The following is an 11591-nucleotide window of genomic DNA, read 5'->3' as shown; positions in this document are numbered from 1 at the left end:
GACTGATTACCTTATAATTAATGAAACATTTGGTGGTCAAAATAGAAAAGAAATGTGTTCATTCGCCAAACAATCCGTTCAATAAATTATGCATAACTTAGAACTAGTTATGCAAAAAAAACGAAATAAGTATGTCGCGCCTATTAAATTGAATAGAAATAGAAATCCTGTAATAAGGACATCTACAGAACAAAGCAGATTTCGTGTTACTTATTCACCATCTGTTTATTCTATAAGCATTTAATTGCTATATAATTTATTCTTGTTTGTTTTTACAATATCCTGTCTATTGACTATTGGTAAGAAAATAGCTAGTTCCTAGTCGAAGACCTATTTCGTGTTTGCAATGTTCATTTTTATCGTATTAAAAAGAGTATCCCAGTCTCAGAAAACATGGTTCTGTAAAACTGTAGAATAATGAATAAAGTATTACATGTAGTGTAACCACTATAATATTAATAATGTAAAGAACACCGACAATTATGACTTGTTTTTAATACTGTAAAATTTCATTCTCTGTCGAATCATTCCAAATGGCGTTACTGTGTTTCTAGGCGATATCATTATCGATGTGGCGAAACGATGTTATAAACACTTGCATATATGGTTAGGATAAGGCAGTAAAAAAATAGAATAAAGGGAAAAAAACTGTTATAACTTCTGTTCCTCTTCGTGTTATGTTGAAGGTGCTTTAGCGTCACTTTACTTTTGTCGCTTTAACCATTACTTGTTGCATAACAAATTGTTACATATATTGCCCAAATGTGGTCAAATAAAATTAATTTGAGTAACATGTAGCTAAATAAATTACAATATTTTTTTCCTTTTTTTAAAATCATTTCATGATTATTTTTTCTCGTCATTTTACACCCTTTATCGCACTGTTAAGTCAACGTGCGATACGTTAGATAAATTCCATCAGTATGTGGTTCGATTTAATTTTCAGGCCTTCGTGATCATAAATCGAAGCTAATGCGGATTTTCTTTGCAAGAATATTTTACGCTTACATTATGACTTCATTGTACATTAAGCTTTCCGAAAAACCGAGGAATTTATCAATTCTAAAGTACTATTGATCTGGTCAGTCTCTATGTGAGGGTAAAACGTGGTACATAAATGAAGCAAAAGTAAAAAACAACTTAATTATATCATAAAAATAAGAAAAGTAAATTTAGATAAATCTTCTGTCATATTTTAAATGTTAATTTTTATTCTACATGTGTAGAGTGATGTTTTGTGAATAATCTGTATATTGCATGTACTTTGAAGAGGCACTAAAGTGTAGTACATACAAACCGTTCGTTATGATTTTATCAATATAAATCGAATGAAGAATAAAGAAATTTCTTTGATAAAATGGACAAAAATACACACTTTATGCATAAAATATTCACATAATTAAAGAGGACCATTTAACTCCTAAATCAACTCCATTGGAACATGTTTGTATAAAATTTAATATTTTAAGACGTATACTATTTCAATTTTATGGTGCACCTTAAATGCTTAAATGTTGACGATCAAAATAAGGCTTAGAAAAAAATCATTAGTGTTCAGTAATTTTGTTGTTACTCTTACGTTATGCCAGAGCTTGCCGAAACTACGCAAGACTTTTTGTATCACGCTAGAACTCTAACAAATAGGCGTCTGGAACAGGGTTATGTTGCTACAAGATCAAGTCATCTCTATAGAAGTTTTATGGTCGTCATCATGAACTCGTGGATCGTTATGGTGAATCGATCTGCACCATGAAAACTGATTTATTCAACGGGTCATAGTTTTCCTTTCCTCGTTTGTCTACCCCGGACATGACTTTTTATGAGCAACTCGGCGGGTGTTTCTAGAAAAGCAGAGAACGCTTACCCTACCGGTGCACCTGGTTCATGCTCCTAGTTTTCAGTGGAGTCCGAGTTGCTCATTTACTTTTGTTACTTTGTATGTATGATTTTAGTTACTTTATATTCTTTGTTGTTTATGCCTCTTTTCCATGTGTGGCCTTTGTCCCTGGAATACATTCTTTTGATTACCGCTATAACCTTGGTTCCCTTGATTACTCTTGCAATTATGTGGATTTACAAACCACCAAATTGTATTGATATGATTTTGGTAAGATATTACAATACATAGTAATATACATTGAACTAGGGGCGGGTCAAAACATAATAAAACTAATGAAATTCGAACGGAAATATACGGAAACCCAGGGTACATGACCAATTTGATGACGTATTATAATTATCAATAATTGAAATTCACTTGTTACATGCTTTCTGGTTGAGTGCTTCTCCTTGAGCAAAGCATGTCTTTTAACCTGGCTAAGTAGTTTAACGTCATTAACGTCAATTCAAATAATTTAAAACAAAATAACGTTTTCAGATGAATCAATTATTAATATTTGGTCGGTCTCCCACAATAAATTAAATAATAAGAGATGTTTCTAATTTTTGAACAGTTTATTCCTACTTGCGGAGCTCGGGATACAGCCATATTTTATCCTGTTTTTGCAGAGTTACCTCCCGTAAGAGCAGATATAATTTCGAAGGTTCTCTAATCGATGTTCGGATTCGGGTGCAGAAAAAGAGGTAACTCGAATGAAAACGGAATCCCCAGCAGACAAACACAACGGTGTTCCTAAAATTTACAGGGGGTTTCATTTTGTTGGTAGGTTACATAAGGATGATTTTCATTTGTATCCCGGGTAAAGAAAATTTATTGCATGGTCAGTAGAACGAGAAATTCCCTTTTGACTTTCGAGCTTTTCTAAAGTATCGTCGATATCGGATGGAAAACCTTACGTGTTCCCAATAGATACCTGCTACAAAGGGGGATAAATGTTGACAAAATGTTGGTCCGCAAGTCGGGAATATCAACAATTTGTTTTGGGCTAGTTTTTAGCGCGGTTTATAAGTGTAAACTGTCGCAAACCAAATTATTTCTTATAACCTATTTAAAAATTAGAAACATTCCTTGATTATATTATCAACAGAAAAAAAATTGTTCAATATTCTTCAATCACATTTCTTAATTATCTGAACATGAACTTACATTATTTAATATTTTACAATGTTTATAAGCTTTAGTTGGGCGTATTGTAAGGTGGAAACCAGTAGTGGACGGACCTCGACAGCATTTGGAATACATTGCTAGGGCAATAAGCATACTAAAGGTAAACAGATGCAGTCTAATGTAGAACTAGATACATTTTGATTTTTATGAGATAAACCATCGAAAATTAATACACTTCCGGTGCCTTTAATTTTTCTGTTTACCTCAACTTTCAGAGATGATTATTCAAACCGTCCTATCACGTAAGTTTATTTGATACTGAAAGAAATTGGCAACAGTAGATTTTAGTTAATTCAACAAAAATTGCCAGTTAAGATTTATACATTTACGTACTACTATAAAATAGTAAAAAGATTGATGTGACAAATTATTTCGAAATAGACAGAAAAGGTAGAAACTACAAAATATTAATTAAACTTATATCAAACCATTTCAGGACAAGATTTCAACAACGTTTGTACTTCAAGCCCTGCAAACTAGTTCTGATTGTGGCATGGAGTTTCCTGTAATGTCTATTCAGTTTCTGATGGGGAAACGTTCAGATGAACATTGAAGAATAAATGCCTTGGTCGCATGTTCTCGCTTAATTAATGTTAATGAAATTTAAAATCATTATATGCAGTTGGAAATAAAGGTAATAACAATATTACCGAACACTAATCCGATCCATAATCAAGTCAAGTCCAAACTAAATCTGGCAAAATATATATTACAACACCCAAACAGCTGGTACCGCAATGATCCTGACTTGGTACAGGAATTTCTAACGAAAAATCTAGGTTTTACAGCGCGCTAAACCTCCCACATCCATTGCTGCACGAATATACCAGTGGTGATCAAATAGCATTTTTGTCATGATAGGTAAATTAAAGGTCACATCAGCTCAAAGAACGGTTTAAAAAAAAATAATTACTCATTATTTATATAAGAAACAGAGTATTTCTCAAGCAAAGACTAATATAAATAAAAAATAATTTGGAAACAGACCTTTTGAGAAGCATTTCATCATAACTCTGATTCTGGAATCTGTTACGCAGGTATGGCGTTCAAGGAAATCAGAGTAGTTAGTACTTGCTCTGGCGTTGAGAATTAATTGTGAAATATAAACGACATATGCGGGAGATGAAAGTATATTGCTGCACAGGTAAGGAAAATTTATGATATCAAAATTTTAAATCAAAAATTAAAGTCGTCTCTTTTATCATAAATCTTACTGCTGAGATGATCACTTTTGTGAAATTCGAGATGTAGTTCCAAAAAATATGCAGGATATTGACGGTAACCATTTTTTAAATGTATTTCAATGTATTTGTATGTAAAGCTAAAGGATTTTTATATGTTCATTCTTTTCGAGATTCTGAAAAAAATCAGTCTTGCGTGAATATAAAAGCAAATCGGCTAGGAGAGGAGCACAGTTAGTGCCTATGGGAATGCCAAATTGTTGTTGAAAAAATAGCTCCTCCAAATGTGACAAATATGTTATCAATGAGGAAATCAAGCATATCACAAACCTGATTTTCTGTGAAGCACGCTTTGCCCTTCTGTAATGTTTTAGAAAAAAAATGTGGATTTGTAACCAAGAACAACATATTTTTTTCGAAATAACAAAAGATTTACGAATAAGTCCTTTAAAACGAGATTTCAATTTATCATATTGCAACGTAGTGTAAAGAGTTGAGATTTCAAAGTTGTGAAAGAAATGCGAAAAGCTGCGGAATTTTTAAGTATCCACAGATGATTCATGCCACTACGAGAGTAGGTGGTATTGTAACTACATTGCTGTCCATCTTTCACAGCGGACAATATATTTGTAAGGTGAATTGACATCTTCTTCGTGGAGCAAGATGAAGGTCCAGCTATATACCTTTCTTTTGGAATCCAATACAAATAAGGCAAGTCCTCACATTTTGTTTCGATGTTGGAAAAAGACATGAAAGACTTATGGTTGTTTAGGATTTAATCTTTGTCAAAAATAGTACGTTTTTAGGTCATATTACCTCATATGATGCTATCAATGCCCAATTCCGTATTAAGACAATTAGGTCAATGGGCATTACAAACAAATACAATGTTGTTTGAAGGTTTGTCTGCAGGAATGATAACATATTTCTCATGTAGTGAGGAAAGGCATTCAAGTGAAAAAAAAACTACTACAAGGAAAACTCTGAATACAGTGTATCATAAATCATATATCGTTTGCGTAAAAAGCACAATGTCTTTTTAAATTTATAAAGTCCCATGTTTTGTGTATTACTAAAACTGCCAGTTGTAAAATTTAGTATGAATGGGTGGCATATCAATGAAGCCAAGTTAAGCCAGAAAGAACAACATACAATACGTTTAACAAGTTTTACCATATAGCTTATTGATGACATACTTCTATTATGTTACACAGGCCGAAATTTCGTTGTCACATCATGCGAAGTGAATGGAAAAATCGACCATTTGTCACTGCACAATGGACTTATTTGTTTTCTACATCAAAGAGAAATTCCTTTGCCGAACATGGTGATTGTAAGGTCAGTGTTATTATTATTTGTTATTTTTAAAGAACCAGTAAATGTAAATGCTATGTTAATCATAACTAGACTAAAATATATTCATATAGGTTTTTATCGTTTAGTCATCTGTTTGCAAAATTAGAATAAGCACTCTTTTTCCCCTCAGCATAAGGAAGACACACATAAACATAAAAATTTTGAGGTTTCATCAGAAAATACACAACTATAGACTTAGAAAACAACAGAACAAAAACCTTTTTTTTATTCAAAAGGGTGGTAACCATGTTTCGATTCACGGGAGTCTTCATTTGTAAATCAATTGCACCGACACATATGTTTGATAACCCAAAATTAAGCATTGTGTTTTCTACAAGAGACTATTTATACACATCAAATGATCTTTTTACTTTAAAGGTCCTCTAACTTCGTTTTCATACAGTTTTAACCAATAGGTTAATTAAACCTTCATTTTAATTTCATCAGAAATAAAAAAAAATATAATTATGCATATTTTATATACCTTACATATTTTGATTTTTTAGATAATCATTGGAAGGAACACACCAGCTGTTGGGGACTTTTGTCGACTGGTCGGAGATGGGAAAATTCAAACATGTTACATGCGGAATGCACTTTGGGGGAAGGTAGGTTCACCAGGAAGACTTACATGTATTTGGATCAACGGCGAAACCTGTGGTTGATTTCACGATTATATTTTTGTCTATATGACATGATTGAAAATTGAGGAAACATTAAATACTACGAAATTATACTAAAACCATGATAATAGAAATATAAAAAAAAGTCATGATCATCAGTTGACAATTGTATGTATTCCGGTCTTGACTTCCGTGTAGCGATGTTTCGAACTAATGCTAAATTAAAAAGAAAACCTTGTCAGAAAATGAGTTAAAGTCGCTGTTTTAACTCTTTCACGTTCAGTGTCCCTGCAACGGGACATAATGACATGTTTGAAATTGACGACTGCTACCATGTGCAGCTCATGTGTCCAAACATCACAAAGAACTACAAATGAATGCTTAAAAGAAAACTGATAGTCTATTTTATGTTGGACAAAGGCGAACAGGTCATTAACACACCTGGCACAAAAAACAGCAAAGACAAAAAAGTCGATTAATTTTTCTCCATGCTGATCAATTAATAATATTTATTTTGACATATTTCATGATAAAACATTATTCAGATCAATGGACAACTTTTACTTGATCTGTAAGCTGATACATGTATTTTAAATGGGTTTCTATGTTTCGGTCACACGCTTAAGTGTTGAAAATAGATAAAAAGTAGTAATGATGTTATTCAACATTTACTTTTTTGGCATTTTTGAAGTAATGAAGTCCTACTTTACTTCTATTGTATTGCTGGAAATCAGTACATTTTAATGTCTTTTATAGCAGACAAACATGTATACCAATTTCCAAATAGCATTATCCAAGTGTCATTTCCAGACTCTCTGATGATACCGATGAAAAAAAGCAGATCTTTCCCAAAGCTAGCCCATGCTTGTTTTCTCTAAGTGAATACACTGTACTTTCTAATTAAACTGCTAAAAACTATCTATAAATCACACATCTTCCGTTAAAGTAGGTATAAAACAAAAGTCAAAACAATGTTATTGCAAGGTATCATTTTCAGCCAACGTTTCTTAATGGTCACCGTAGTCCAAAACTTCTAAACTTAAAGACGCTGGATTAAATCTCGTTGGAGATCAACAACAAAAATTCAAACAACCGTAATAGAAGTAAACTTAACTTGAATTTAAATTGAAAATGAAGGTAACGTATATGATAGAAAACAATCTGCTATGACGTTTTTCTTTGAATGAATTTCACGTTTGCTTTCCGCCCCCTTTTATTTCGTATTTCCTCCTCTGAAGCCAACTTGTGGTCTTGCTTGTATCCTCATTCTTATTTATTGATATTAATCAATCATATATCTGCCAAAGGTGCATGTTGTACTATGTACATGATTATAGCTCATAATTCAACAAAAAATAATATCTTTAGTCGACAGGCAAAGGTATTGGTCAATACTCTATAAAATGACATTCTGGTACCTTACATTATTAGGTAACTTTTACGTCCTTTTTCTATGCAAAAATAATTCAAAAATGTTGTAAAAACTTCATGTAAGTTCGATGATACATGTAAGCAGCCCTGATTTCAGAGCTAATGTGGTCAATCAAAGTTTTATTACTTATTGTCTGTGTTTGAGTTATTTAGTTTTTTAAAAAAAAATAAAACTATATATATTTTAAAACTGTTACCTTTTCAATTTTAAATTGCTCAGAAATTAAGTTTTGTTTAATTTCTTTATGAACGTTCCATTGTAATTGTTTCATAAATATTACAAAAACAAATGTTATATACCTGCGCATGTACACCTCAAACAACAAAAAATACTATATGGGCATAAGGATTTTCTGGCTGAATGTAGCTTCAGTTTGTTTTAAAATGGACAAAGGTAACGCATGACAATGGAAAATGACTCTGTTACGTTTTAACTTCCGTCATACATTACTAGCGTGAACTGTTGTGAAATTGCTTGCAATCTGGATTGAAGATTTCGTAATTACAGTTTAGTTTTAAAAAAAAGTTAATAATGGAAATGAAAAAAAAAAGGCAATCATTAAGCATTTTTGTGTCCTAACAATGATTTTATTGTCATTCACGCTTAATTGTAGATACATCTGCGTCATATTGAAATACATCTATTACTGTGTACATATCTAAATATCGGCAAAACATACCAAAGGGTCAGCAGCTGGTGTCAGCTGTTGGGTGTTTCAAATATGTCAAAATACATAGCCTTAACGTGCATATGTGAAACAGAGACGATCTGCATACACAATGTAGCGAACCGAAAAAAAAAGATTACACACTAAAAATAGGGAAATATAGGAGTTATTCTGGCTGCATTGTTTTTGTTGTTGTCAAAGATATCTTTTAAGTGAACTGAAAATGACTTCACGTTACTATCAAGTTAATGTGGCGTATTTTAATATTTATTATTTAACTATCTATTTATCATTAACCGGTTGAAGTTGCATGTTTTGCATCGCCTTCTTGTCGAGCTCAACTAAAATCTGGGAGCATGGACTAGGTGCAACATCAGAGTAAGCGTTCTCTGCTTTTCTAAAAACACCCGCCGAGTTGCACATATAAATTCAACTCCATGATAGACGAAAGTGGAAAGGAAAACTATGACACGTTGAACAAATCAGTTTTCATGGTGCAGATTGATACACCGTAACGATCCACGAGTTCATGATGACGACCATAAAACTTCTGTGGTGATGACCTCAAGTCTAGCGCGATACAAAATGTCTGCGTTAGTGGCAAGCTCTGGCCTAACGTATGAGTTTTGACAACTACATACTCTGGTGCTGAAGGGATGTTGCCAGAGATGTGATGAAGTTGAAAATACGGTTTGTCGTATATTTGTCAATAGTTGACCTTTACCATCCATCTCTAAGTGTAGGTCAAGATAAGAGACTGACTTCAGAGTGTCTGTATTATCTTTTATCTCAAGTTCTTTTGGGTAAAGGCGACATATAATGCGGCGGGTCATATCTAATGTTTATTTGATCGTCAATTATCCTGCTTTGTTCCTCAACAGGAAAAATCAACAACGTCAGGACCAATGCAGAAATATATATATATTTGCGTCTTAAAAACCACATGGAAACAAATTTTATGTGATAAACATACTTTTTTATACCTTCAGTCCTATGGAAGACATAAATACTACATGATTTTTATTTGCCTCTTTTCTTGAATGAAGTTATTAACCCAAAAACATGTCTTCATATGTTTTATGGGGGTTCTAAACATATAAAAACATAAACAACACATGCTGTTCTTGTCTTTGCAGTCATACGTTGCAATTTTTCCTTTGTACCACATACTTTTTCATTTTTTTTTAACATAATTTTATTAAAGTTCTTCAATTATTCTTTTACCATTTTCATCGTACCATCTATTGCTTTTCTCTTTGTACTCTACTCAATCCGTTAAAACACCTCTTAAAATGTTCAAATATCCTTTTTTATGAGACAAAATGTATGCAAAAGAGATAAAATACACAATCAATTTAAAAATTTAAATAATGAAAAACAAATACATGGAGCAACATTAACATGGAGAAACATGAACATGGAGAAAAAAAATGCATGGAGAAACATTAACCAAATTTCTTAATGAAGATTGTCTTATTTTTATTTGATTTCTTGGTTCTTACCTATCGTTTTTGCTGACTATGTACATTTATATTAAAGGTGTGTCCTGATAATTTCAATTATTTGTTATTGAAATACCTTTCTTCGCAAAGAGCTGCCCTATATTAGGAAAATTATTCTTATGAGTTTCGAGTTAAAACAACGTAGTCATCGCAAATTCATTCTCCGTTCGAGAAAAATTACATAACCCTAAAGGCCTCAAATAAATTGCGTCATTTATGCAGATTTCCTTCCCTGTTATACGTAATGGTATAAATAAGGTATTAACTGGTATATATAGTTGTGACATACTGCTCAGCTGCATTGTTCATATAACGGTGATTACTACGGTGTCTAGTTTGGCTGTGATTATACTTGCTTTTTCACGTCCGCTTGATGCCCCCTGTAACTGTAAACCAGACCATTTTCAAAATAGGTTGTGTTAAAATACCTATGGTACGTTTTTCCTTTCATCAAATGTTTGATTTTATAATTTGAAAAATGTATGCAGTACTGATGTTGTTGGGACATGCATCCTTGATAATTTTCCGTATCGCTGGTGTTTACTGCGTTTAATAGATTTATTCGTATAGAATGCAATTTTCTAATCATTGTCTATTATTTGAACTTTGTTTTCACAAATATAGATATAATTCCTAATTGCAACCTTACGTAATAACCAAGTCACTTTTTAGATTGCACTGCATCAAATCTAATTATTTAGTATTTGACGTTACTACTCCAAATCCACTCCACTGGAATTGTACTGACTGACTATTTCTGATGTATTGATGGTATTGTCATTCTTAAATATATTCTGAGCTAGCTTTCAGTAAACTGTGAGCGTTCTTTATTATATCTCATTTTGTCTATATGATGTATGTTGAGGTATTCCACGAAGGCCAACTGGATATGTTACTGAATGAAATTTATGGTTTGTTTTTTTTTTATTATTTCAGTTTATTTTTGACCTTACATTAAGGGAGATGGTTAAGGCCTTATCATACCAGTTTAACCCTACCATGGACATGCGCCTATCCACAGTCAGGAGATGCTGATCATTAATGTATTTCGTATCGTTATTTGACTTTTAATCAATTTTGAAGAAGTGTAATCGTTCTAGTACCATGAATTTCGCTACGTTTGTTGCCGGGGCCTTCCAAGGCATACTTAAAGGTGTGTTTACCTTTATTGAAGACCTTTTGGTGATTTATCTACGTATTTACTGTTTTCACGCTAGAACTCTAATAAATAGGCTTCTGGAACAGGGTTATGTTGCTACATGATTGAAGTCATCACTACAGAAGTTTTATGGTCGTCATCATGAACTCGTGGATCGTTTTGGTGTATCCATCTGCACCATGAAAACTGATTTATTCAACGGGTCATAGTTTTCCTTTCCTCGCTGGTTTACCCCGGACTTGACTTTTTATGAGCAACTCGGCGGGTGTTTCTAGAAAAGCAGAGGACGCTTTCCCTACCGGTGCACCTGGTCCATGCTCCCAGTTATTAGTGGAGTCTGAGTTGCTCATTTGCTTTTGTTGCTTTGTATTTGTTATTTTGGTTACTTAATGTTCTTTGTTGTTTATGTCTGTTTTCCATGTCTGGTCTTTGTCTCTGGATTACATTCTTTGATTACCGCTATAACCTTGTTTCGCTTGATTACTCTTTCAGAAAGGTTATACGATCTTGTACTTGTGTTTTACCAAATCTGTTCCTTTTTCTATTAACTAAAAGACCAATACTTCTTAGTAAACTTTGTTGAAACAAGCAACAAAATAATAAC

Source organism: Perna viridis, chromosome 9 (assembly GCF_037379345.1).
Source record: "Perna viridis isolate PV_CMFRI_1.1 ecotype Kerala chromosome 9, ASM3737934v1, whole genome shotgun sequence".
NCBI classification, from domain to species: Eukaryota; Metazoa; Mollusca; class Bivalvia; order Mytilida; family Mytilidae; genus Perna; species Perna viridis.
The sequence above is the reverse complement of the archived record's forward strand: the minus strand, read 5'-3'. Positions refer to the sequence as shown.